The following is a 27,871-nucleotide window of genomic DNA, read 5'->3' as shown; positions in this document are numbered from 1 at the left end:
AGATATAAAGTTTTCAACTTTATGATAGTCTTTTCTTTCCCTTTAATTACTGCAGTGTTATATCAGAAATGAACATTATTTTTCCAATCTGAATTAAGGAGCGATGTCATTTTGTTAGTAAATGAAAAACATCTAATTTTACTCCAGAGGGATATCAATGTTCGCCTCACTGTTGGTGAGGTAATTTGTTAATTGTTGAACAAGGCCTCCTGAAATGAAAAATGAGACGGCAACAAGCCATTTACAAGGAAATTAAGTGCCATAGGACAGGCTTCCTAACAATATAGGTAGTTACTACAAAGTATCTGAAAGATGAGTTGCATAAAACAAAGACTTACATAGAAATACCAGTATAGATCTTAGTTTTTCATTTTCCATTACTAAAATACAACCATTGGCGATTTGGCACATGGGAAAGCCTGAATAGGGTCATGGTTAACAGTGAGAACAATGGTTGCATAGTGTTTTTTTTTATGACACATAGATGTAATATAGTAAGTGGATGTTATTGTTTTCCAGTACAATAAACTCTCAGTTAACCAGAACTCAAGCAACCAGCACTCTCAAGCAACTGGCAAAAAATATAGAAGAAATACAGTACAATTTTCATGTGTTGCACTTTCTGTCTCTCCACCCTCCCCCCACAGAAACATAGCTTACATTTTTAAAGTTTTAAAAAGGAAGATAGGAATAAATTCCCTCTCTCCCCGACATGAGAACACGTCAAACCAAACAAATAGTATATGGTATAGTATTAGTCAGGCATATTTTTAATAGTAACTTTAAAGCAACCAGAAACTACAGTTATCCAGCATCTACCAATCCCTATGGGCGTCGGTTAACTGAGAGTTTACTGTAGTTCCATTCTGCATATTAATGTACCTGTTTGGACCATTGAGTGACCAGTAGGATTAGTTATATTTAAGCTCATTTTCTAACCTGACTTGGTTAAAACACATTTTTTCTGATTTTTTTTTTATTTCTGACTTTGCCTCACTTCCTGACAATAATCAGTACCTCCTAGCCAATCAACCACTCTTTCCCCATTACTAGTGCAAGGTCTGACTGGGAGGCACTGTCATTTAGACAGCTATCAGGGGTAGTTCTGAATTGCTGTTTGCTACCCTGTCCCTCATGCACACCTGGTGAAATGCATAGAATGGCATGTGCAGTGGGCTGTGGAGAAGGGTGTCCTCTCACTTCCCCTAGGGTACTTCCTCCCAAACAACCCTGACCCTCTCCTTGTAACATGAGTGGTGGCTTCTCTGGATTTTGCCAGATGAATCTTGTGTTCCCCGAATGCATGCATCTCCCTCTACCCATGGGAGAGACTAGAAGGCCATGCTCCTTCATTCCTTCCCCACCAGAGCATGGGCTACTAATAAATTGAGGTCCCCTGGGTTGCAGTCAGGACGATGCCCTGTGTATGAGAGAGCCAGGCCCTTTTTTGTCTCACCTTGCTGCACTGTTTTTCCCCATGATCCATCAACCAAAGAGATGGATATAAAAAAAGAGAAAGTATAGCGAGTCTGCCCCTGCACGGAAGGAATGAAGTGGGGAGGGGGTTCTGTCTCCCCCCAAATAAAACATTTCTTCTATCTTTTGTATACTTCAGTCAAATGTCATTTCAACAAACATTGTTTGTTACTATGGCTAAGTGAAATGTGTTTCATTTTTTAACAAAGTGAATCATGGCACACAGATATTTTTTTTAATATTATTTTTTTAACTAGGGAGACCTACAACGTACAACTACTTTGATGTAGGAGGACTGGTGTGATCGAATAACTTCATAGCCAGGTAGTATGAGTGCTGTAATGGTGGGACTCAGGCTTGAGGCAGAAACACATAGTTTGTCAGAAGCTATGCTGTCAAAAAGATCCTTATAAAGTCCATGTCACACCATGCTTCTTCAGAATGAATTTATCCTGTAAAAGGAAACACTTTAAAGTTAAGGACTGGAGTTGAACATTTTACAGTTTATTTCACTTACAGTTAATACACCAGCTTACTGTTTGCAGCAGTTTTCATTCCAGTATCCAGAACAACTTATTTTATTAACACAAAATAATCTAAAGTTACGGGGAATTTAGAAGTGAGAAGGGTGACAAGCAAATAACAAGGGGACTATAGAAACTGTCTAGAAGTTTTAGAGACTTCAGACAGGTTAGTCTGACACATTTAATAAGGTCACTGCAACAATCTCTGTCAACCTTGCAAAGACCTTTAGACAAAGTGATAGACTGTGTACTCGACAATAAGTACAGTATGAGCAATGCTTTGATATAAAACCATCCAGATATTTATCTGCTTTAGCTGTATAACTCTAGGATGCTCTAAAGGTGGTGCATTTAATAGCTTTTGGAAATCGTGTACCTTTATTCTAGGTCCTATATTGTTTCTGAGCTCCTGTGTAGGATGCTGTCCTTCATGTCTGCATGGTTTATACCACAGATATTATACAAAATATGTTGTGAACATTATAGAAACCAACCTTATCTATTTTATACTTCAGACAATAAGACAACACCTTTATAAGGCTGATTTATTCAAGTGAGATACAGTAGCATTTGTGCTGCTAACACCATGGCGTTATATGCAACATTTTAGACTTTAATATGCCGATCCATCAGCAAAATTTCTAATATTCAGTTTTGCTTTTGCATTAACCACAATCTCTTCCACATTACATTGAATGATGCTCTATGATTGTTGGCATCTGGTAGCAGGTGGCCTAATTAGCTTGCAGGTTTCAGGATTGCTCCCACTTGCAGAAGATTCCTGTTAACATATGTTGCTTCTTGTCGAAATCATCAGCATGCTGATTTCTAATTTCTTATTCACATCGTGCACAAGACATTTAGTCATCAGATATTATGCACACTGTCCTAGCAACATATAATTCCATATCACATTTTGATTTAAGTTTGTTAATTTAAGTTTGTTAACCCGTTGATCTCCCAGGCATCTTAGCCAGTAGTTGCAGTAGCAGCAGTGAATATTTTATTTAGAAAATGTATACTGTGAATATGAATTATATAGCTGAAATAAGGACTGTTTTCATTAGAACTGAGCTGGCATGCAGTAATAGTAGACATATTATTTTGCAAATCTACAACTGTTTCAGCACCAGGCATTATTCCTTGCTCTAGAACATGTTGCATTGTGTACTGTGTAATGTACATTTTCGCATTCCATGTGATATGTAATGTGTATTATGTAAAATGCATACATTCCAACCTTACGTCCTCATTTATTGTAATGCATTGTATCATTCTATATAGTGCAGTGTGCATTGGTTCCAGGCTCTCTCTTCTGGTTTACTCTAAGGCACATTCTAAAAAAAAATATTTAAATAACTGATATAACATTTAAAATCTATTGAAAAAAAGAGCTGCAGGGCAGTATAGTCGTGCAGGGTTAACACTGCTACATTATAGCGCTTGGTTCTCTGTTTGATTCTCATTTGGGGAGTCTTATATGTGGAGCCTACACATTCTCCATGTCTATATGGGCGTTTGTCAGTTGTTATGGTTATTATCCAGATATGTTCCTGATGTGAAGTGGCACTTTTTCCAAATTGCTTACAGATGTGTGTCATGTGTGAATGTGTACAGGCTTGCACTCACATGAGTGTGTGTTTGTGTATGTGTGTGTATGTGCATTCGTATCTAGTGCTCTATTCAGGATTGATTTCTTTGTCTGGTATCTGTTGAGTGTGGGGATAGCAAGGCTAAGGCTTCCCTGTGACCCTGAAATGGATTAGCTTGTTTCTGATGCTGATTTAGGAGAAACAATGTATTGAATAAAAAGACCATTTCTGCCCTAATCTGGATGAGGTTCACTGAAAATTTGTAAAAGCAACCTAAATATACCAATAAATCCCTAGTTCAGTTTTTCTAATACATATTTAAGTGAAGGGTATATTCTTCCAAAACAGAAAATGCTATGCTATGTCTCTTTATAGAGGACACATCATCATCAGCAGCAAAAGGCAAGGGTTCAAATTAATGAAGTCCTTATACATGGCATGAGCCCCCTTGCTTCTACCAAATTTAAAAAACATAATTTAAAATTTTGTTCTTATTTTTTTATTTATTTTTTTGTAGCACTTAGCTGTTACATAACTAAGAAGCTTCCAAGATAAGTAATAGAGGAAAAAAAGATACCTGTCAACGTGATATGTACTGTGAATTCAGCCTATGCAATTAACTCAGCAGAAGACAGGTCCTTACACAGAGATGTTCTGAAATCTGTCCTATAGCAGGAATTATCTAGGAGTACTCACTGCAGTCTGCACCTAGCTTACATCCGGAAAGGTAAAGTAAACAGCCATGCTGCAGCAGAACTGTAGCTGTCTGATGCCTAGTTCGGCTGCAGATATATTGCTCAGAACTTATCATTTCAGTCTGGATCTTGACTTGTAGATGGAAGGGTGGATTCAGTTTCATTCTCAATACAGGTATGGTGAACTTGTATTCAGGAATCTAACATCTGGCAAGAACAGGAACCTTGCCTGGGGTTAGTCAGGGAGGTTAGTGCAGTCAGCTAATGGGGTGGGAGCTATTCAGTACTGAGAGTGTTATGGGTAAAGTTTGTATGTGGTACAGAGGCCTACTCTGGCAGCAGGAGCAGTCTTGTTTAGTACAGCCTGAAATAAACAACATAGACTTAAATACACATGCTAAGCACGGAATACATTTAACATATAGAAAGAGGTAAAGGTAGAAAAAACATAAACTGCGTTTCATGTTAAGGGAGTGAGCTAAACATTGCAAAGATGAAAATCTCATCAGTTTTGGGTGAAAATGTGCAAATTGTAATTCTTGATCTATGTGAGTTACTCTGCACATTACAATATCAACACACAGCCACCATAAAGTCTTGTGCAAGATTTTCTCTTTAGGAAGTGCAGTCAGAGGGGACATCAGAAGTAGGAACCATATAGTTCTCATATATATACGTTGGTAATTACCCTAATTACTTATATTCGAAAAGGAAAGCACTACCAAAATAACAGGCTCAGTTATATTCTCATCATTTAACTCTGCCAGTATACAGCTTCAAGCCCCCCCCCCCCTCAGTTATATTGTTCTGCTACACGATAATGCAAAGATGGATGGATGGATACAAAAGAAAGACAACTACCACTGTCTCTTTTATCAATGAATTTACCATCACATGTCAGTGTTTCAGGGTTCAAATATCCCCTTCCTGAAGTACTGCTACTTTGTTTCATTAGGGAAATGTAAAAAGCATTAAGAAATTAATTTAGAATTATCTGACACATTTGGTTGATTACAGATGGCGACTCAGGCTAATAACACTGTAATCATGGGATGTTGTAAAATGTAAATAAGCAAAATGTTTTCTAATCATTTTGGCGTTTCCTTAATTCCATCATAATTTTATAAGTGACACTAAAGTTAATTTCAAATCTAAACCATACTATAAATGGTCATATATACATCACTGTTATAATAATAATAATAATAATATTAATAGTACTAATAATAATAAAAATACACACACAAAAACAGTCACACACACATTCACTCGCTCACACATATGCACATAATTTGAAGGATCACCAATTCACTAGCAGCATGAATTTCGAATGTGGGAAAAAACAACCACAGTTATGAGAAACCACTGCAGACACAGGGAGTACTTGGAGACTCTGCAGAGAAGGCACCCCACTGAAGATCCTAGGCAGAGAACCAAGTGTTGTGAGGCAGTGGCTTTAACAGCCGAATCACAAAGCTACTCCAAAAATAACATTACATCACCTAAAATGTGCACCTATAATTGGCCAAAGCCAAACTCTTTGTAGTTACACGTGGATTACCCACCCAGACAGGTTATTTTAATGCAGATATAATTCTAAGATTGATACCACGTCTGCTCTTTCCTCTGAAATAAAGTCCAGGGTCAGAGTCACACTGCTAAAATCAAACCAGAAGCAGACAAAAATCAGACACCAACTGAATGTGCCAAAAAAACAAATGAAAGCATATCAGAATGATCAGCTGTGAAGTAAAGAAATGTGGAAAATGTATAAATATTGTAGCAAATACAGGGATCTCTTAAAAAAAAAAAAAAAACCTCACGTTGACTAAGATTTGAAACAAGAATGGTCAAGGAGATCTGAACTAAAATCAGAAGATAAAAGGCTAATAATGTCAGCCCAAGATAATGGGCTGTGTAGATGCTGATTTACAAAGTCCATTTAACGTGGTTGAAACAGACAAATGCAGGATCTGTAAAAAAGAAATGGAAATACTTGCACATCATGTTGCTGGGTGTGATAGATTCATGGCAGAAGGTCTGTAGACTGAAAGGTACAATGTGTCAAGACTGTTGAACTGGGGATTGTGCAAACCCTATAATACTGAAGCAGTTAAAAAGCGTTGGAAACATGAATCACAAGGCATTCTTGAGAGTGATGAAGTTTATATCACACGGAATCACCCATTACCAGTAATTGAAAAAATAGATGTGAGAAAATTAGACATAGTAGTCAAGGAAAAAAGACAGAACTAGCATTGATCACTGAAGTTGCTACGTCCAATGAGTATAGAGTCTTATACACAGACAGTCACAAAGTCATAAAATACCAGGATTTGCAGACAGAAACAAGAGCAAATTGCAAGAAAGGTCCTCAGACAGTTCCAGTTGTAGCAGGAGTAGCAGTCACACATAGATATGCTACCAATACATGTAAGTCCATGTGAATTACAGAAGGAGTCAATTCTGGGCACATTGTGGGTGCTGTAAAGAGCACATTTAGCTAATATCAAAACAGAAACAATAGTAATCTCATTAACTTTAATCATACCCTGACTTAGGAATGGGGTCCATTTCGGTCATGGTACTAGAAACCCAAAAGACTTGGAGAAGCAGGGTGACTTGTGATGCATTCACAGCACAAAGCTGCTCACTATGAACCATTTTTATCTTAAGCAACTAAGAAAAAAAACAGATACCATTCTATACATGCAATATATCATGTAAATCAGAGAGAAAAGAAGATCTGCTATGTCAATGCATTAATGCAAGATGAAATAAAAGGTCTTACTATAACACACTTATTTCTATAACTATATGTCACTGACTGAGAATGAGCTCTTAGTACAACCTATCATCCTCAGTGTTCTTACCTATGATTCTATCTATGCAGTAAACTGTGTATTGATTACTGACATGGAAAATATCATGGTACGTACTCAGTATTGTGCGTAGAACACAAAAATAACAGGTAAAATACAGTATCATCAGTTTTAACTACATGTAGGAATAGAACCCCAAGCACATCCATTATGCTTTAATAAGTAGTGCTGACTAAGATTACCCTGTTGAACAAAGCTGACACTTTGTTTCATTAACATTTTCTAATGATTCTCCGTGCATTGCATGACTGACATTTGTACAAACGTATCAGTAATTCTCTCTGATGCAGAGGTCACTGGATCTTATTTCAATTTTCAAACATTTCTAAGCTGTGCTATGAAGATCACAACTTAGGTGGATTTGAAGGCACCTTTATGACATATCATGAACCATTCCTGTATAAATCCAGAGAATATATGCAGATAAAATACAATACAACAAAAAGATTAACTGGAAATGACCTAATAGAATATGACAAGGGTATAAAAAAGACTTTTTTTTGCAATGCCTAAATGATTTTCTCTGACAGAATAAATACTAACAATAGACAGGCCCACAGCACTGGCTATACAAGGACAAATCTTTTTTCTTGCTGACTTTTAAGTCCAGAAATACTGGAATATGAACATAAGTGCACCTGTCTGTACAGCTGCAAAGGGCACACACCAGGACCTTTTCTCTTAAGAGTCTTTGGAGCACTACGCTTAGTAGGTAAACAATAGAACTGTAGCTGCTTTGCTGATGCTAACAAGGCCTCTTTTAGCGAGCAGGTGGGAGAAGGAGGAACTGTGTGTCAGAAGCAAAGAACCAGGCACACATCTTTGCTGTGAGAATTTGGCCTAGTGAACTTATTTCAGTCTATTAAATGACACAGGGCAAAGTCTGCTGTCAGTCAATTTTGTGAAGCTGGAATATGTGACTCATGATTATATGTCAACAAATGGACAGTACAAAAGGTCTTTAAGGCTGCAGTGAATGATAATTTCATAAGGTTATTTAGCAGTAGGCTAATTAATGCATTTTCTCAAGATTTTCAGAAGCTTTCATGATTGTTTTGTTTCACTGTGAACAACAGCATTCACAGCTAACTGTTGCATAATAGGGCATCTGTGTTATAGCTAGGATCTTACTGAATGATTGTGTAAGTTGTGTTGAGCATTACATTTTCAGGTACAAAGTATCAATGTCCTGTGCTGTTCAGTATTAGGTTCAACAAAATGCAACACTTTTCTGTGATATGAATCAAGGAATTTGATGTTTTTTGCATGGAAATTGTACCTCTTAGTACTCCCCATAAAGGGGTATTAATTTCCACACTTCTTCTTCTTTTGACTTTTCCTGGTTAGTGGTCACCACAGCGGATCACCTGTCCTCTCATGATTGGCAGTGGAGTTTTACAGTGTTCAACAGAAGGCACACACATGCATGCACTCACACCTAGGGCCAATGTAGAGTGTCCAATCTACCTACCTCTTTGGGATGTGGGAGGAAACCAGAGCACCTGGAGGAAACCCATGCGACCACAGGGAGGACATGCAGACTCTGCACAAACGACATCCCAACCAAGGATTGAACCGGAGAACCTCTTACTGTGAGGCAACAACACTAACCGCTGCACCACCGTGGCCGCCCTGGGTATTCATTTCCACACTGAAGTCTCTAAATGTGGAAACTCCACAAGTCACCCCAGAATGGAATAAGAGCAAATCAGATTTTTAAAAGAAGAACTTTTACCTTTGTCTTTGAAGTTGTATAACCTTCTGATTAAGCATTGCAGGGACATAGCCACTGCCCCCTTCCCCCAAAAATGTTATGGTTTAGACTGTTTTTTTTTGTTTGTTTAGTTTTTGATACTCTTTCAACAATATTTGTAAGTACTGCTAATTATACTACTCAGCAGTTTAGTTTCAATGATTCGGACTTTGACAATCCACAACACATCATACGATTCTAATACGGCTATTGCTGTCCTATCTAGTTTTCGTGGTTCCACAAGTATGTAAAATAATCTGTGCTTATTTCAAAATTACAGTAACAATAAGACATAAATGCCAAAATATGACAGTTGTAAAGCCTTAGACTAGTGGTATTGCATCTTTCTGTGGATGTTTGCGGTACTATGTGTTTGGCACTTGACTGCACTGAGGTTTTCACTGCTGGTAATATGAATATCATCACACAGCTAAGATGCTAATTAAGAAAAGCAGTTTATGATTCTATTCCTATATTTGTTTTGTAAAATTAATACAATTAATAAAAAAGAAAACAGTCAATTTAGGTATGTAGATATTAAAGGAGAACTCCACTCAAATGTCCAGTGTTTCTTTCCAAAAAATCATTTTCCTTCCCTGTAATCCAACACTAAAGATGACGCATGCAAAAAGGCATCATTGAATAATTATTCCATTCGTTTTGCATCTGAACTTATTTCTGTTCACCTTTGTTTCTTTTTTTCTTTCTTCCCTACATTTGTCTCATCATCTGTTACATCACAAAGGCTACTAAGAGTGGCAGAGTAAGTAGGTTAGGTCACTTATTCCAGCTACTGAGCCATTAAGAAAACAACAAGTCTTAAACAATGCCATTTGCATGTGACTTATAAGTCAAAGATTGCAGCATCATGCTTCATAAGTAGTATAGCCCGGAGTCAGAACAAAAACAAGGTTTGAAGCTTAGTTTTCAGATGCAAATGAACAAAGAAACACAACTCATGCTTAGTTTAATGTTTTTCTTATTGCAAATTAGTTGTCTTTCCCTTTAATCAAACTTTGAGTGCTACAAAGAAAGAACATATTTTCATTTTACTCTTCTTATTTTGTATCAGCATTTGATTTTGTATTTTCTGTGTTTTCTATAAAAGCTCATGATTCTTCTGATATTTTGTTTAAGCATTTCTGCATTTCATACAATGTTTTGTTAATTCAGTTTGGTGAAATGGGAAAGGAAGATTAATATTAATGACTAGCTACAGTATTAGCTCATTGTTGGGAGGTGACTTAATGGTTAGGTTATTTTCCTCACAGACAGTCTGTACAGGGTTTGATTCTCACTAAGAAAAAATGTCTAGGCTTAAAATGGCCCACATGGGCAGCCAGCCTAGTACTTACATACGGACATATTTAACCTACAAAAACTGTGAATGCAACACAAATCATCTCAACTCAAGAAACACCTATTAATCACAGGAGTCAGATTTCTCACACACGAAGACTGAACTACAGTTGTTAATTTGAAAAGAACAATTAACTTAGCTACATTTTCAAGCCTGTCATTCAACCGTTCCTTAAAATGCTGTAACAGAGATGGCCACTAATGAAAGTCTACGGAAGTAAAGTATTTAAAAATGCTGATTGATGCTAACAGTGAAAAGTAGGCTATCACAGTACTGTTATAAACTGATGGGAGAAAACCACAGTAAATGATCCTCTCATCATAGTTTCATAGGTGCATAGGTGATTACTAGGCTACTGGCACAAGAGCCTTTGCAAGCCTAGCCAATAATACCTAGGATATGACAATATTATATCTTAATTCCCCAGATATGGGATGGGGTAGTATCAGGGCAGTGGGTCTTCGGATGTTGGAGCCTTGAGTCATTTTACATACTGCTTCTGTCCATAAGGGACATGGGCAGTACCCCAGGAGTGAATTTATGGTTCCACATCCATTTATCCACATTCTTTTTGAACAGAGAGAGGGACTTACTTTGTTTTATGAAGATGGGAATTTTATTCCTTAGATTAGGTAGCCTTTGGGAAATGAATCTGTTCTCCAGCAAGTTCTATTAGAGTCACAAATAAGGTTCAGGTCCATGGAATAAATGACCCTCGTATAATTTTTCTTGCAAATGTAACATTTTCATCAGGGCTGGATCATTGAATGCCTTGTAGGTCAGGCATAAGTCCCCCTTCTTTAAACTATATGAAACTGAGTAAAGGGATACGGCTTTTAGTTGGTCTGCATAAGACATATGTCTTACGTTTGTTTTTTGCTTTTTTTTTGTGAGAAATCTCAGGGGACACGCCAGTTGATGAAAGTGCCTGGTTAGGTACATGCAGAGTGCAGCATTGCACTCAGTTATTGGCCTGATGAGGGCTAAGTACACTGGCACTATGACTTCCTTTGATCTTGATGCCATGTCTTTACTTATAAGTTGAGCCACACAGAAGGATTTACTCCCTAATGTAACTGCCTGGAGGTCAAAGTTTAGGTTACTATCTGTCTATGTTCCTAGGTCCCTCATCACTGGGTCTACTTTCAGGGGTGTGCTATCAGTATTATAATTTTCAGGGATATCTGATTTACTGAAAGGTTTTTAAGCATTTTTTAACATTTTGTCTCAGGCCATGTTTTTGGCAGCAGTCATTTGTCATTGTTATGCCTGTTTATCAGATATCAACATAATTTGGGGGTTCAATGATTGCTCCCAGCTTACAGTCATCAGTGAACTTGGTGAGCAAAAGGTCCCCAGCATTGCCCTTCACTTCAGAGAAGTATATATCAAACAGGAGGGGTCCCAAAACTGAGCCCTGTGAACACTGCTAGTAGCAGGTTTCTTATCAGAAGTGGATTCATCTCTCTGGACTACATATGTCCTGTCAGTGAGCCAGTTGGCTATCCATTTGATAATGTAGGAGATTATGCCTAACTCAGTAAGTCTATCTATGATCACTGACTGGAAGATTATGTTGGAAGCTTTGGCCAGTTCTAGATAAGTGGCGTGCACCATTTTACCTTCATCCATAGCCCTGGTGACTGTCTTGAAGAAGTCCACCAGACTGAGTAGGCAAGACCTCTCATTGACAAAGACAAATTGGGTATGGTCAGGTGTTTAAAGAGTTCCCATGCCATTATTGATCAGGTCCATAATAATTCTCTCCATGGCCTTGCAGATAAGACTGGTCAAGCTTATGGGTCTGTAGTTTCCTGGGTCAGTTGATGGGGCCCATGTGCAGATGGACAACTGTTGGAGTCCTTGTTACTCTGGGGCAAAGCCCATCCAGAAGCTATGGTTAAAGAGGGTTTCTGGTGTTAGGCTGAATGTTAAGAGATTCCAGTAGGTTTAGGAAGGAGATATGGTTTTCCAGACTCATGTTAGGAGATCTGTAGGCAGCAAGGATATGATAGGGGGTTCCACCTCTGGTTAGTTGAGCATGGGGCAGCTCAAACGAGTCATGCTGTTGGACTAATCTAGCAGTGTACTTGTCCTTTATGAACACTGAGACACCTTCTCCCTTTGTTTAAATCGTTAGCTGAGGGAGATTGAAATGTATGAAAGGCATTGTAGCTTTCCATGGTTCTGAACCATTTGTCTGTGACTGTACATATATCTACATTCTCCAGGGTGAGGAGTGCCTCCAATTAAGAGTTTTATTTAAACTCCTAGCAATAAGCTGTAGTACTTTTAGGTAGTCATGAGTGATGTTTTTTATGTTGGAGGGATTAATAACTTGGCACAGCCTCAAAAAGGCACTATGGGAATAGATAAAGTTTTTGCCAGTATCTGGAAGCCAAGTGGTGACTAGTGCAAACCATTTCTGACAAAGCATCGTGTCTCCCTAGGCTGACAGATATTGGATCCCATTGCTGTGACACAAGAAACTAAGCCAATTGTTGAAGTCAATCATTTTTTGCTGGTACGGTGGCATCATTACTGGTGAAGGTTGGATGCTACTCAAGGCTATATTCATACCCATCTGGGACACATATTCAGAGAGCTCCATCATGTCTCTCTTCATATAGTCCAGTGAGAAATGTCTTAGGTCGTTCATGCCAACACAGACTATGCCTGTGTCATACTGGTACTTGTGGTTTAAAGCCCTAAATGCATAGATGATCTGGAGGATCCTGGCTCCAGACAGACAGCTCACTGTGATCTTATCCTTGTTTAACCTGGTAAGGGGGATATCAGTGTGTTTTACAATGCATCACCCAATAATTTGAATGTTTGGCACTTTTTAATTTCTCCAAGTCTTTTGGGTTTCTAATAGCATGACTGGAATGGACCCCATTCCTAAATCAAAGTACGATTAAAGTTCATGAAATTAGTATTGTTTCAATCTTTGATGTCAGCCAAAAGTGCCCAGTAATGACTCCTTCTGCAATTTGTACAGTGTTACATGTATCGGTAACATATCTAAATACGATTGTAGATTCTTTTTTATAAGACCCGTTGCTTCTACTACTATTGGAACTGTCTGGGTATCTTTCTTCCACATTGCTCTCATTTCTGCTTGCAGATCCTGATATTTTATGACTTTGTGTCTATCTGTACGTAAGACACTGTAGTCACAGGGTGTGGCAATTTCAGTAATCAATGCTACTCTTGTCTTCTTTTCTTAAACCACTATATCCGGTTTTCTAGCATCTATCTTTTGAACTGTTGGTAATGGGTGGTCCCATGTGATATAAACTTCATAATTTTCTATGATGCTTTGTGGCTCATATTTCCAGTGTTTTTCAGCCACTTCAATACCATAATGTTTGTACAATCCCCAGTGTAGCAATCTTGCCACATTATTATGGCTTTCAGTATACAGTCCTTCTGTCATTAGTATGTCGAAACCTACAACATGGTGTTCAACTGTTTCCATTTCGGTTTTACAAAACCTACATTTGTCTGTTTCTCCCACATGTTCAATGGACTTTGTAAACCAACGTGTACGTATTAACCTTTCATCTCTTGGTTTGAATTTGCCTCTCCTTAACCATTGCTGTGTTCGTTCCTGATCAACATGAGGTTCTTCCAGAAGTTTTCTATACTTGCAACTATATTTATGCATTTTCCACATTTGTTGCCTTCTCTTCTAGTCCTTCACCTTATATTCTTTCTTTTGTTTTTTGGCACATTCAGTTGCTGCCTGATTTTTATCCACTTCTGGTTTGATTTCCATTCCTGCTTGATGCCAATATGCTTCTGCTAAATTAAGCAGCAAAGTCATCTTAGATTTATTCTCTTCATGTTTCAAAACTTTCACTACATTTTGGTCTTGTGAGGTCAGCAGATATGTGTGGTCCCACGATTGCAGATCTATACATATAATCAATTTCAAGGGGGCCCATCCCTCCTTCAGAATGGGGAGTATATAATCTTGGTATGCACTGATTTTTATAAATCATTTGGTGAGCAAGAAGCATCCTTCTTGTTTTCCTGTCTAATCTATCTAACATGTTTTGGGGCCAGTCAATCACTCCAAAACTGTAAGTTAGGACAGGAAGAGCAAATTGGTTTATAGCTTGAATTTTGTTCCCGGATGTCACTGCTGTTTTCAGGATTAATTTAAGTTTTCGGAAATATTCCTTACTAAGTTTTATTTGCATTTGTCCTTGTTTTATTGTTGATCCTTTATCAATTCCCAAGTATTTATACACTCCCTCTTGCTCAAGTTCTTTTATATCATATTCTTGTCCCAAACGGATGTTTACTGATGTTGCAGTTTTCCTTCTTTAAAGGTTGCTTTTGCACATTTATTAAGACCAAATGACATTCTTATATTATCTGAAAAGTTTTGACAACTTGCAGTTGTGCTTTCAGTTGAATGTTTGGTTGTGTGGTGTGCCTTATGGGCTTGGAAGTGGAGCTACTATGATTTTTAAACTTATGTGTTGTATGAGGTGCTGTCTTTTTTGAGTGTGCATGAGGCCATTGAGAGATGCTTTTGGAAGGGCTTGGAGGTTTGGATAGATTACAAATGAATACCTCCACATATGTGGGTCTGTGTGCTTGTTCCTTAGTGTTGGTATTGAATGTTTTTGGTATAACACTGGCCAACCTGGTTGTGTATCTACTTCTTTCACACACTGTACTTGCCTGTTTGAAAACATGATGCAGTTACTACACTGCCTCAGGATGGCCATATCCTCCAGGCCAGAGGCAGAGATGACAGTGTAGTCCCTATCCATTATATTAGATCCTTAGTAGATGGGAAGGAGTAGGGGAGAGTCAATTAAAGGTCTAAGTGAGAGTGTTTAGTAGTATACTATAAGATGATATGCAGTGGTGCTGCCTCTACACAAATGGGTAGGTCTTCAAACAGTTATGAATGGCAGACTATGGAGAGTGTTTCCTATACAGGATTTTAAACTGGAGAGGTTTGCTTACATACAAGGCACATGTAACCACATGTGCATGATGTGTAAATGTAAGGCTTTTATACCGGAAGGACGAAAGACTTTTACATAGTTAAGCCCTCAGGTCAATCAAATAAACACACAATAAGCCTTCTGTCAGCAGTTCCTAACACGGATGGGTTGAATCAGATCTCTGGTCCCACCAGAGTGCAGAATAAAACCCTTTTAATGTACTTGGTTTTGAGCTCAAGTACAGTAACAAATGCTTTACAACAAAAGGCAGAACTCCTACAGTATCAGGAATCCTTGGAAATAAGTTCACAAACCATGAGAAATGTTCCCAAATTCAGAAATACTAGCAGGATGAAAGACTTTACACAGTTAAGCCCTCAGGCCAATCAGCCCAACACACAATAAGCCTTCCACCAACAGTTCCCAACTCAGATGGGTTGAATCAGCCTTCTGCTCCCCCCAGAGTGCAGAATAAAACCCTCTTAATGTAAAATGAACTGGTGTGAGGCTCATTTGCAGTAACAAATGCTTTATAACAAAAGGTAGAACTGCTGTATTATCAGAAATCATTGTTAATAAATTCTCATACCCTGAAAAATGTTATCAAATACAGAAACATGTGTGCAAATGTAGGAGAACTTCTACAAACACAGAATAACTTTGAAAAATTTTGAAATATTTTGGCAAACTCTGAACAGCTGTTGCAGTATCAGTGGAAGTTGGGAAATATCAGAATACTGTTAAAATGACCTATGAACACTACAGTAACAAACAGATGGTGTTTTTTTAACCTTGTCTAAGCCAAGCACAAGGAAACTCTGATTTGTTTCTGTCCTTCTAACATGACATCAGGAAGGAGAAGCATTGTAAAAACAAAATCACACTACCCATGATGGCCCCCTTTCAGAGCATTTTGGGGTATGACAAATCAGAAAATAATAATCATCACAAACTTTGATACACTGATATTAGTATTGCAGAAAAAATCAAGACATGCTGAAAAATATATCTCATATGTCCTGAATTACCCATTTACGTGGGGAAGGAAAACAGAAGAACAGATAGAGGTTTGTGCCATTTTTTATGTTTGCACATTGATGTATACAGACATATACTAGAAAAAAAATCTGACATGTTTACAAAAGAGCACACAAATCTGATTCATTAACCAGTTCACTAAATATATTCTGAACCAAAGTTCATAAATGGAATATGCACTGCTGTCATGGGTATGGGGTTCCAATACCAATATCCCAGACTAGGAATACCATATGATTAATTACCTCTGGTCTAGCAACCCAAGCCCCTTTCTTCACAGTCTTTCTGTGAAGCGCAGTGTCTTCCAATGGTCCTTATCCAAGGTAACTGCTTTTCAAACAAATTAGCATACACACACACACACACACACACACACACACACACACACACACACACACACACACACACACACACACCCAGACACACACATGGATATGTATATACACACACACACACACACACACACACACACACACACACACACACACACACACACACATATGGACATGTATACACACACACACACACACACACACACACACACACACACACACACACACACACATAGACAAACATATGCACATGTATACACACACACACACACACACACACACACACACACACACACACACACACACACACACACACACACACACATATGTACACATGCACCTTTCTTCCTGGGATGGTAGTGTTGCTACCACCCTAAATGTGGATAAGGACCTAACACACCAGTTATCTATCATCCTTGATTTAGCCAAATATAAATTATAAAAAATAATATCTCACTGACAGTATTTTAAAGCAATTTGGCTTCTGAAGGTAGATACCACAGCTTTACCAAAATACAGGGCTACATGATGCTCCCCCCTTCTTAGATGCATCAATGACTAATAAATAAATATCATCCACAAAAGCTTAAAAATCAATAAATAAACCTTTTCTTAAACATTAATTACAGTGCTTTCACAGATTACATATGCAGAGGTCAAGAAAATATGCAGAGAATATAAAAAAACAACAGTTATTTGTATGGACAAGAATATTTGAAAAATAATCTGATCTGCCACTAAATGAATATCATAGCTATATTTTACTGAAGAAATATTGACCCTAATTATTCTAAGTTAGTAAAACATTATACAAGGCAAAACTGGAAGCCTTTATAGGTGTGCCACTAACATGTCCCAGGAAAGACTAGCTGCCTTTGCATTGCTTGTAGTTCCAGATTTATAATATCTCAGCTCATGATTTTGTTCTCACAGAAGAAATGGTATCCAAATGGAGAGATGATAAATCAGCAAGCAAAGGAGAGTAGTATTGCTTGAACTGAATTCATCCTCAAGACTTTGTGAGTATCTTCATAAGGTTGACCCTGTATTTCACAAAATCTCACCAAGACAACACTAATATGCAGACTGTACTTTATATAGCATATATCATGGATAGAAGTAGGTTAAAAATAAAAAAGAAAGATGGGTGCACAAGACCAAGGATAAACAAATACCCAATCTTGGTAGGTGCAGTGGTGCCAGGAGCAGAAAAAAAGGCAGTGTAGAATCCTCAATAGATGGAAACATTCCTACAATGGGGCTAGGCCAGGCACAGGGGAAGGATGCACCCTCTTGTTGTAAGAGGAAGTAGTAGTCCAAAAACAATATCACAAAAATTGATAGGCCAAAAAAATGCCATAAAGACGATACGGTGGACTATTTAGGATAAGAAAGAAATTATGTGTTACTATTATGCAAGAAGCCCAAAATTTCCAGACATAAGATATACAAAAGATTAAGAGAGAAATTAGTGGAAAAAAATGTCAAAAACTTCAAATAAAAATGTGTGTTCATTAATACAACAGATTTATGAAAAACATATATATCAAAAAAACTTGCTCTGTTTGGAAAAAGAATGCAACTGAGGAAGTGCAAAAATATAAAGAACAAAATTTAGAGATTTTTGAAAGGTATAAAAAAGAAATATGAACAAAGGAAAGAAAGAGAGATCTGATCTTCTTCTCTTTCGGCTGTTCCCATTAGGGGTCACCACAGCGGATCATCTGTTTCCATTTCTTCCTGTCCTCTGCATATTGCTCTGTCACACCAACCACCTGCATGTCCTCTCTCACCACATCCATAAACCTTATCTTAGGCCTTCCTCTTTTCCTCTTATCTGGCAGCTTCACCCTTAGCATTCTTTTCCCAATATACCCAGCATCCCTCCTCAGCACGTGTCCAAACCAATGCAATCTCGCCTCTCTGACTTTGTCTCCAAACCGTCCAATCTGAGGTGACCTTCTCATATACTGATTCCTAATCCTGTCCATCCTTGTCACACCCAATGCAAATCTTAACATCTTTAACTCTGCCACTTCCATCTCTGACTCCTGCCTTTTTGTTAATGCCACCATCTCCAACCCATACAACATAGCTGGTCTCACTACCCTCTTGTAGACCTTCCCTTTCACTCTTACTGGTACCCGTCTGTCACAAATCACTCCTGACACTCTTCATTACCCATTCCACGCTGCCTGTACTTTCTTCTTCACCTCTCTTCCACACTCACCATTACTCTGAACTGCTGATCCCAAGTACTTAAACTCATCCACCTTCACCAACTCTACTCCTTGCATCCTCACCATTCCTCTAGCCTCCCTCTCATTCACACACACATATTCTGTCTTAGTCCTGCTGGCCTTCATTCCTCTCCTCTCTAGAGCATATCTCCACCTCTCCAGGGTCTCCTCCACTTGTTCCCTACTCTCACTACAGATCACAATGTCATCTGCAAACATCATAGTCCATGGGGACTCCTGTCTGATCTCGTCTGTCAACCTGTCCATCACGATTGCAAATAAGAAAGGGCTCAGAGCTGATCCTTGATGTAATCCCACCTCCACCTTAAACACATCTGTCACTCCCGCTGCAGACCTCACCGCTGTCACACTACCCTCGTACATACCCTGTACCACTTGTACATACTTCTCTGCCACTCCTGACTTCCTCATACAATACCACAACTCCTCTCTAGGCACCCTGTCATATGCTTTATCCAAGTCCACAAAGACACAGCAATATTCATACAAAAGAGAAAGCCAAAATAAATAATACAAAAAAAGTTGCCCCAAAGATATTCGAAGAGAAATACAGGCAAAGGCATCCAAATATGGAAACTTTCACAATAAAAAATAAGATCACAAAGACAGAATATGGAATAGAAGACTAGTAAAGTAGGCTGAAGTTATTTGTGAAGTGAAGGATTTAGTGTAGAAACACAGTTTGCATCACAGCATGATGGGACAACAAGTCCCAAAAATAAGGAGATACAGGAAGAGCAGGAGACATCTGAAGAAGAAATATGGACATGGGAAAGAAAAAGAGATTTAATATGGTACAATATTTATGCAAAGGAAAAAGCAAAACTAACCAATACAAAAAGAGCAGCACCAAAGATATTTGAAAAGAAATACAGGCAAAGTTATCCGGACATGGAAAATTTTACAATACAAAAAATAAACAAAGAGGAAAAGCAGAAAAGAGGACTAGTAATGGAGAAGTTAAAGAAATAGAAACTGAGGTTATGGATTACCTGCAAAGTGAAGGATTTAGTGTAGAAAATCTAACTCAGATAACATCACAGCAAGATAAAGCAATGGATTCCCAAATTAAGGAGAAACCAGTGGAGCGGCAAACATCTGACTGGTTGCCATACAAAGATACTTTAGAGCCTTCCATAGGAAACTGGTACAAATTTTCAGTTGGAGTTGCCCAGCAAGGGAAGGAACAGGAAACTGTGGCAACTCTGATGCAGTCAATGTTGTGGAGTGATAGGCCAGTGATTTCCCATATGATAGAGAAACGGATGACACTGGATGAAAATGAAGAGAATGTGGCACAGGCAGATGCTCTAGAACTTTCTGTAGAATGCCCACAGGAAGTGGAGAACAAAGAATGTGCCCCCAGTTTAGAAGAATATGATTTAAGAGAAGAGTTGCTTGATTTAATAGAGATGGACAGACATATTAAGATCAATGAAAGAAATAGACTACAGAAAGTCAATAAAACCGAAAAAGTTAGAAGTTTGGTAAAAAAATGAACACATTAATTAGGGAAATCTGTAGAGACTAATGTGATATAACAGAAGTAAATAGGATATATTACTGTTCAGCTAAATTAATAACAGATAAAGCCTTACCACAAAAACACAGTACAGTAAGGGAAAGGAACGGGGAGAAACTGAATGGTATCATGGTATCAAATGGAGAAAACTGTATTACAATTAAGACAAGAAGTGTCACTATTAGAAGACTACAGATGAGGCAAAGGAAAGATGGACGTGATAAAAGCAATGTGCAGTATCAGAACAGATCAGGATCTATCATGTACTATTGAAAATAGTAAACTAAAAATCTCAGCACAGGCAGAAAAGCTTAGAAGATATGCAGATAAATATAAAGGAAAAGTACAAAATAAACAATTTACTGATGAATCAAACAAGTTGTATAGAGAATTGGAAAACAAGGCAAAAGGAATTGAAACACCACCAAAAAGAATAAACAGATACATTTTGGAGCAATATCTATGAAGATCCTGTGGAACATAACAATGATGCTAAATGGACAGAAGAAGTAAAAGAAAGAATATGAAGTTCAAGTGTATAGGATATGAAATGAGATGAAGTAACTGCCAGAGAGATGAAAACAAAGTTAAGAAAAGCTCCTAATTGGAAAACCCCAGGCCCAGCTGCAGTACCTAACTTCTGGCTAAAAGTGTTAATACCTTTACATGAATATTTAGCTACGAGTAAGAAATATTTATATGTGCACCCCAAACAAGCATCAGGCTGGGTAAGAATAGGAAAAACATTGCTTCAACTTGAGCAAACCTGCAAGCTATCCTAAAAACTATAGACCAATAACTTGCCTTCTGACAACATATAAACTATACATTAGAATTGAGTTTATAGTCATTTAGAAGAAAACTCAATCATGGCAACAGAACAAAAGGGTAATAAAAGAAAGTCATGTGGAACAAAGCATCATTTGTTATGTAAAGTCATAATGGAGAACTGTAAAAAGGGGAAGAATCTAAGTATGACATGGATAGACTACAAAAATGCATTTGACCGAATCCCACATTCATTGATAAGAAAGGGCTTAAAAATGTATAAGATACACCCTACACTGATCAATTCCATTTCAGTGGCCGTGAAACAGTAAGAAACTACTTTGCAGTTAAGCCATGATAAAGGACAGATTATTATTCCAGGGATAAAAATTCAAAGGGGGATATTCCAGGGTGACTCTCTGTCACCGCTGCTATTCTGTCTTGCCCTTAACCAATTAAGCTGTCTACTTAACACATTAGGTCATGGCTACAATTTGGTTCCCAGAAAACAAAAAACTGTAAAGACTTCTCATCTTCTTTTTATAGATGATTTAAAACTGTATACTTCATCAGATGAGGAACTGAAAGCACAACTGTAAGTAGTCAATTTTTTTTCAAATGATACAAGAATGTCATTTTGTCTTGATAAATGTGCAAAAGCAACATTTAAAGCAGAAAAGCTGCAGCAATAAGAAAACATCGGTTTGGGACAAGAATGTGATATAAAAGAACTTGAGCAAGAGAGAGTGTATACATATTTGGGAGTTGATGAAGGAACAACAATAAAACATGAACAAATGTCAATAAAACTTATTAAGGAATATTTTAGAAAACTTAAATTATTGCTGAAAACAGTGTTGAAATCTAGGAACAAAGTCCAAGCTATAAAGCAGTTTGCTCTTCCAGCCCTAACTTACAGTTTTGGAGTGATTGACTGGCCTCAAAAGGTGTTGGATAGGTTGGACAGGAAAACAAGAAGGATGCTCATCAAATGATTTATAAAAATCAGTGCGTACCAAAATTATATATTCCCTGTTCTGAATGAGGTATATACCTCCTTGAAATTGAATATATAAATCTGCAGTCATGGGACTACATACATATCCTCTGACCTCACAAGACCCAAACATAGTGAAAGTTTTGAAACGTGGAGAACAAGTCTAAGATGACTTTCTTGCTTAGTTTAGCAGAGGCATATCGGCAGCAAGCAGGAATGGAAATCAAAGAAAAGGTAGATAAAAATCAGGCAGCAACTGGATGTGCCAAAAAACAAAATAAAGAATATAACATGAAGAAAAAGATGAGAAGGCAAGAAATGTGGAAAATGCATAAATATAGTTGCAGGTATAGAAAACTCTTAGAACAACCTCATGTTGATCAGGATCGAATGCAGGAATGGTTAAGGAGAGGTGAATTTAAACCAAAAGATGAAAGGCTAATATTGGCAGCACAAGATAGTGGACTATGTAGGCATTGGTTGGTTGGAAACATTAGTCTCAAAGCATTATAGAAAATGATTAAGTTTATATCACATGGGATCACCCATTACCAACAGTATAAAAAATAAATGTGAAAAATTAGATACAGTAGTCCTTGAAAAGAAGACAAAAATAGCATTGATCATTGACATTGTTACACCCAGCGACTAGAGTGTCTTACACTCAGAGAGACACATAGTCATAAAATATTAGGATTTGCAGACAGAATGTGGGAGAAGGATACTCACAGTTCCAGTTACAGTACGAGCAATGGATCTTGTAAAAAAGAATTTACAATTGTACTTAGATATGTTACAGAAACAATGTAGCTCTGTACAAATTGCAGAAGGAGTCATTACTGGGCACATTGTGTGTGCTGGAAAGAGCACTTCTGGCTAACATCAAATAATGAAACAATACTAATTTCATAAACTTTAATCATACTTTGACTAAGGAATGAGGTCCATTTCCATCATGGTATTAGAAACCCAAAAGACTTGGTGAAATTAAAAAAAAGTATTTTAGAATCAGGCAGACTTACATTGATAGCAACTCTTTTGGAATTTGGCCCTAAGGATGTTGGGCTCTTACTCATAAGTGACTCTGGATAGTCAGAATGACTAGCAGATGGCAGCAACTCTACTGCATGTGCTGTACTTCTGGGAGACTAGAAAACAGAGTCAAAGGATGAAGCATTTACGAGTTAGGCTATGCCCCTGCATCAGCTGTGCTCATGAGTAAGGACACTTTTTTTGTATTTTTCCAGCAAAATTCCATAGCATAAGATTCCAGGATCTGGACTGAGTACTAGAATGTATGAGATTTTATGGACTATGGTACTTTATTGAATTGTATTTGTTAACTGGAGTAGAACACTAATGCACATGGACCTTTTTCATGCTCAGCCAAGTAGCAGTGTCTGATTAAGTCACTTGCTCAAAGTTCTACATTCATTTTTTTTTTCAATAATCATTTTTTATTGTTTTTCACAACCATATTACAAATTCACACACTATGTACAGTATATACAAAATGCTTCCATTGGTTAACTTCACATTATATGTCAACCTCATATATTGACAATAGATACAGCACTAACAAGCAAAAGAAAAAAAAACATTAACAAATCAAAGCCAACAATCTGTATTATCTCTACATCCTCTGTCTAATCTAAGATTGATTTTACACTGTACTATAGGTCCCGAGAGAAAGTGGATGGGAACCTCTAAGCCAACACAATGTTGAAAATTTGCTCCCATATTTTTATATTGTTTATATTTTTCTTGTGATCACTAATTAACAATTTATGCGCTAAAATGTGTTTTATTGCCAACAATCTGAAATTTTCTCACGATGTCTGGGCTGGGTTCAACCAGTTTGTGGCTATATATAATTTCATTAATAAGCAAATATTCATAATTACAATCCTTTTGGATTTATCTAAATTCTCCGGGGGAATATGAAGAATCATAAACTCCCAAGAGAGTGTTGAGTTTTGGTAGCCCATTTTTTGTAACTGCAATTTTAGTGAGTTCCACAATTTATAAATGCACTTACAACTCCAGAACATGTGAAGCAAGTCCGCTGTCTGATCTAAGCATTGTGGGCATTTGGGTGAATTCTTCGCATCAAATTTGTGAAGAGTGAGACGAGTATAGTAGGCATTGTTAAATATCATCAGCTGCGTAAATACCAGTTTTTGAAGGGATACGGACTTTAATGTTAAACTAAATGCCTCCAATATCTTACTGTCATCTGACAATATCAATTTCTCCTTCCAGTAATTCGATAAAAGAATATAATTATTGTACTTCCTCTCTTTTATCAATTTATGTGCTGTGGTTATGTATTTTCTGTCCTGTAACAGCGCTTCCCACAGATTACGAGAAGTGATTAAGTCCTCCCCTTTCATTTCAAAGTTATTAAAATAGTTTATAACCAAGTCTAGAAAGGATATAAATCGAGTACAGTTAAATCCTTAATTAGGGGGAATTTCTTTAGATCTATCAGTTGACTACCAATTGTTAAGTTTGGGTTCCCATGAAATGGTTGGAAGACCATCCTATATTTTAGTAAGTTTAAGGAAGCAAAAAGCATTTGAATTGCCGTTACATAGCTCTTGATGTGCTCCATTAACTTATATTTACTCAGTGTTCGATTATTCAAAAAGGGTAATGCTTTAACATTGGCTCCCACTCCACTTATATGCTTATAAGTTAGGAGCACCCATTTGGGTGTCCATTTTCTACTATCACTGTCGAAGTAAGACGTCCTTAAAATCCTGTTAGCCTGAATCACTAAATAGTAAATTTCAAAATCCGGTAGCTCCAGCCCCCCCTTATTTTTTGGAGCCATCAATTTTTCATATGATATTCTCATCTTCCTGGGTTCCCAAAGAAATCTCCCCAATCCTGTATGAAGCTGTTTAAAGAATGTTTTCGTAATTCTGAGTTGTGCAGCTCTAAAGATATATAACATTCTGGGAAGAACATTCATTTTTATAATTGCTGCTCTTGCCATCATTGGTAACTTCAACTTATTCCATCTCTCTAGATGCGATGTTATTTTATCTGCAGTTGATTTTACATTGTTTATAAAAAAATCCCTATTTTCAGTGGAGAATGCAATCCCCAGATATTTTATCCTTTCTTCCGTCGTTACTTGTCCTATCAATGGTAGCATTGAAAAAGGTGTGGGTGTCTTTAATGGAAATATTTTAGATTTTTTAAAGTTTAGCTTGTAGTTGGAAATTCTCTCAAAGATTTCTATTGCAGCTAATATTTTTTCAGTATCGGAAACAGGTGTGGTACAATATATATTTAAATCATCTGCGAAGGCAGCCATCCTAACCTTTATCCCATAAAGTACTGGAGAATTATAAAAGACATTTTGCTTAAGGTGTAAAAATAAGGGCTCTAAATACAGATTAAATAAGATGGGAGATAATGGGCAGCCCTGTCGGGTACCATTTTTGATTTGTATCCTATTAGAGCATTCGTGATTTATAGATAAATTTGTGTATGCATTATTGTATAGTTTCCTTAACGTTGAGATAAACTCCTGAGGTATCTACATTCATTTTTTGTACCATAGGAAGCAGTTCATTAACAGTTCATAGCCTTAATCCTCTGGCCTAACTACCAGACACATTTTAGAATTGAACTGTCATTCATAATGACTTGTATTTCTCATATTTCAGTATAACATGTATAGTTTATAGTAAATTCTTTTAAAACTGTCAGTTTGCTTCATTACATAGTTTATGCTTAGCATCTGGTTCTTTGCAGCTTGGTGTGCTTTATCTATTTTTTCAGAAAAGTTTAATTTTATACGTCATCAAAACACAATGATAATGAGAAAATGCATTTATATTAATAATTACCACACACAGAAAGCAAGAATAATAACTTCCATTGAAATAACATTGTGACAAAAATTTATGCCTACCCTATCAATCCTTTCTGCCACTTATCTTCTTCCTCAGGATATCTGCTCCATAAAATGGAGCATAACTGTGTGTTATGGACAACAGTTCTGAGGGAGTTTGCCATTTAGATTTATTCATAAACAAATTATTTGTCTAACGTTTAAAGCAAATTTGCTGGACATAGGTTCATAGATTTGTGTTAGGCTAACTGCCCTTGTGGGCCATTTTAAGCCTAGTTAATTACCCCACGTGAGAATCAACCCTGCACCTTGTATTTGTAAGGTAAACACTTGAACTGTTATTCTAACCTCCCACATAATTCTTACCCCCGACCCCTCAGATGCACAAAAATACTGCCCGAAATCCAAAAATGAAATTTATGTACACACATATTGCTGTGTCAAGCTTACTTACAACATCTCACCACAGAAGGTAGTTAATGAATATTCATAAAAATAAGATGGGTGTGAATGCAACACTCTCTATTTACCAGAGTGCTACAGCATGTACTAATATTCAAATTCTCCAAACATCAATGACAATAAAATGTCCAGGTTGACTACGTGTATCCTAGGAAATCATACCAACTTTTCCTACTTCGTCTACGAAACTATATTTGCACTGCATAATGCCAGTATAATTGTTCAAATCACTTTTCCTTGTAAAACTCTGCATCAGAATGCAAGGTGTATAATTTCTTATCTGCACTTGAGCATCTCTATAAACATGCCACACACACACACACACACACACACACACACACACACACACACATATATATATATATATATATATATATATATATATATATATATATATAAGCGTTTAACAATTTTCCCATTTTTCAATGTATAATCAAATCCATTACTTCAAACAAGCAGCCTATTAATTGTGGATAATGTATGCCTGTCATAAAGGACTTGCATAAGATAAACATGTTTGAAACACCCAAACCTTTGCAAACTGAAGGAGGGACGGTGTTGTAAACTTACACTAGATTTGCTAAGGAGTTCCCCTCTCCTCTCTAAAGGGTGTTTACATGTTAAAGAGTTGAACTAAATGGCTTTTTTCTGTATCTTCCTAGAAGTCTATGAAACCTTTTAGGCTTAGGTGAGGGTAGTGTTCTTTCTTTTTTTTTTGTCTACAATGATTGATCATTTTAAGCTTACTCTTTTAAGAATTTGCTGTTTAATGAGACATTGATAGAGGGACAGATAGATAGACAAACAGATAGATGGGTATATTTGATTTCATTCATCTTGGTTTCATCATATCTTGGATCATTTGGGTCATTAATCATGATGCAATGAATGCTTATCTACTGGGAGAGGTGAAGAGAGCTGGACTTGGAAACCACAAAGACCCATATTAAAGCCCAGCCCCAAGTTTGCTTGGTCATTTTTCACTGGATAGTAATTGACAGACCAGAAGTCAATGAACTATAACTCAAGTAATGCTTATATAATTATATTATGTCTCTGCTAGATGCACCTCAGTGCCAAGTGCTTGAAAACCACGGTTTCCAAGCTAGAGACCTGAGCGTCTTGCAGCTTGTGTAGGATGCTGCTCTCACTCAAACTCGAATATGAGTTTGGGCAAGCAGCCTCAGAGAAGGAGGGGGAGTTTGGATTTAGGGCATGGGAAGGGAGTTTTAAGGATAGGGAGCATGATAGGAGTTTTAGGTTTAAAGAACGGGAAGAAACTTTTAGGATTAGGGTGCAATCTGGAAATTTAGGTTTAGGAAGGGAGGGTTGGAGTTTTAGGATTAGGGAATAATCAGGAACATCAGGGAT

The 27,871-nt window shown here is 37.3% G+C and overlaps 1 protein-coding gene across 1 annotated transcript in view; it reads left to right on the top strand.

Moving 5' to 3' along the window:
• Positions 1-27,871, top strand: part of LOC122796791 (dynein axonemal heavy chain 5-like) — a 2,204,633-nt gene that overhangs the window by 1,172,427 nt on the left and 1,004,335 nt on the right. The gene's annotated exons all lie outside the window — the stretch shown is intronic.

This window comes from Protopterus annectens, chromosome 3.part0 (genome assembly GCF_019279795.1).
Source record: "Protopterus annectens isolate FY-2018-M chromosome 3.part0, PAN1.0, whole genome shotgun sequence".
NCBI classification, from domain to species: Eukaryota; Metazoa; Chordata; order Ceratodontiformes; family Protopteridae; genus Protopterus; species Protopterus annectens.
Note: the sequence above shows the minus strand (reverse complement) of the source record. Positions and strands in the feature narration are given on the sequence as shown.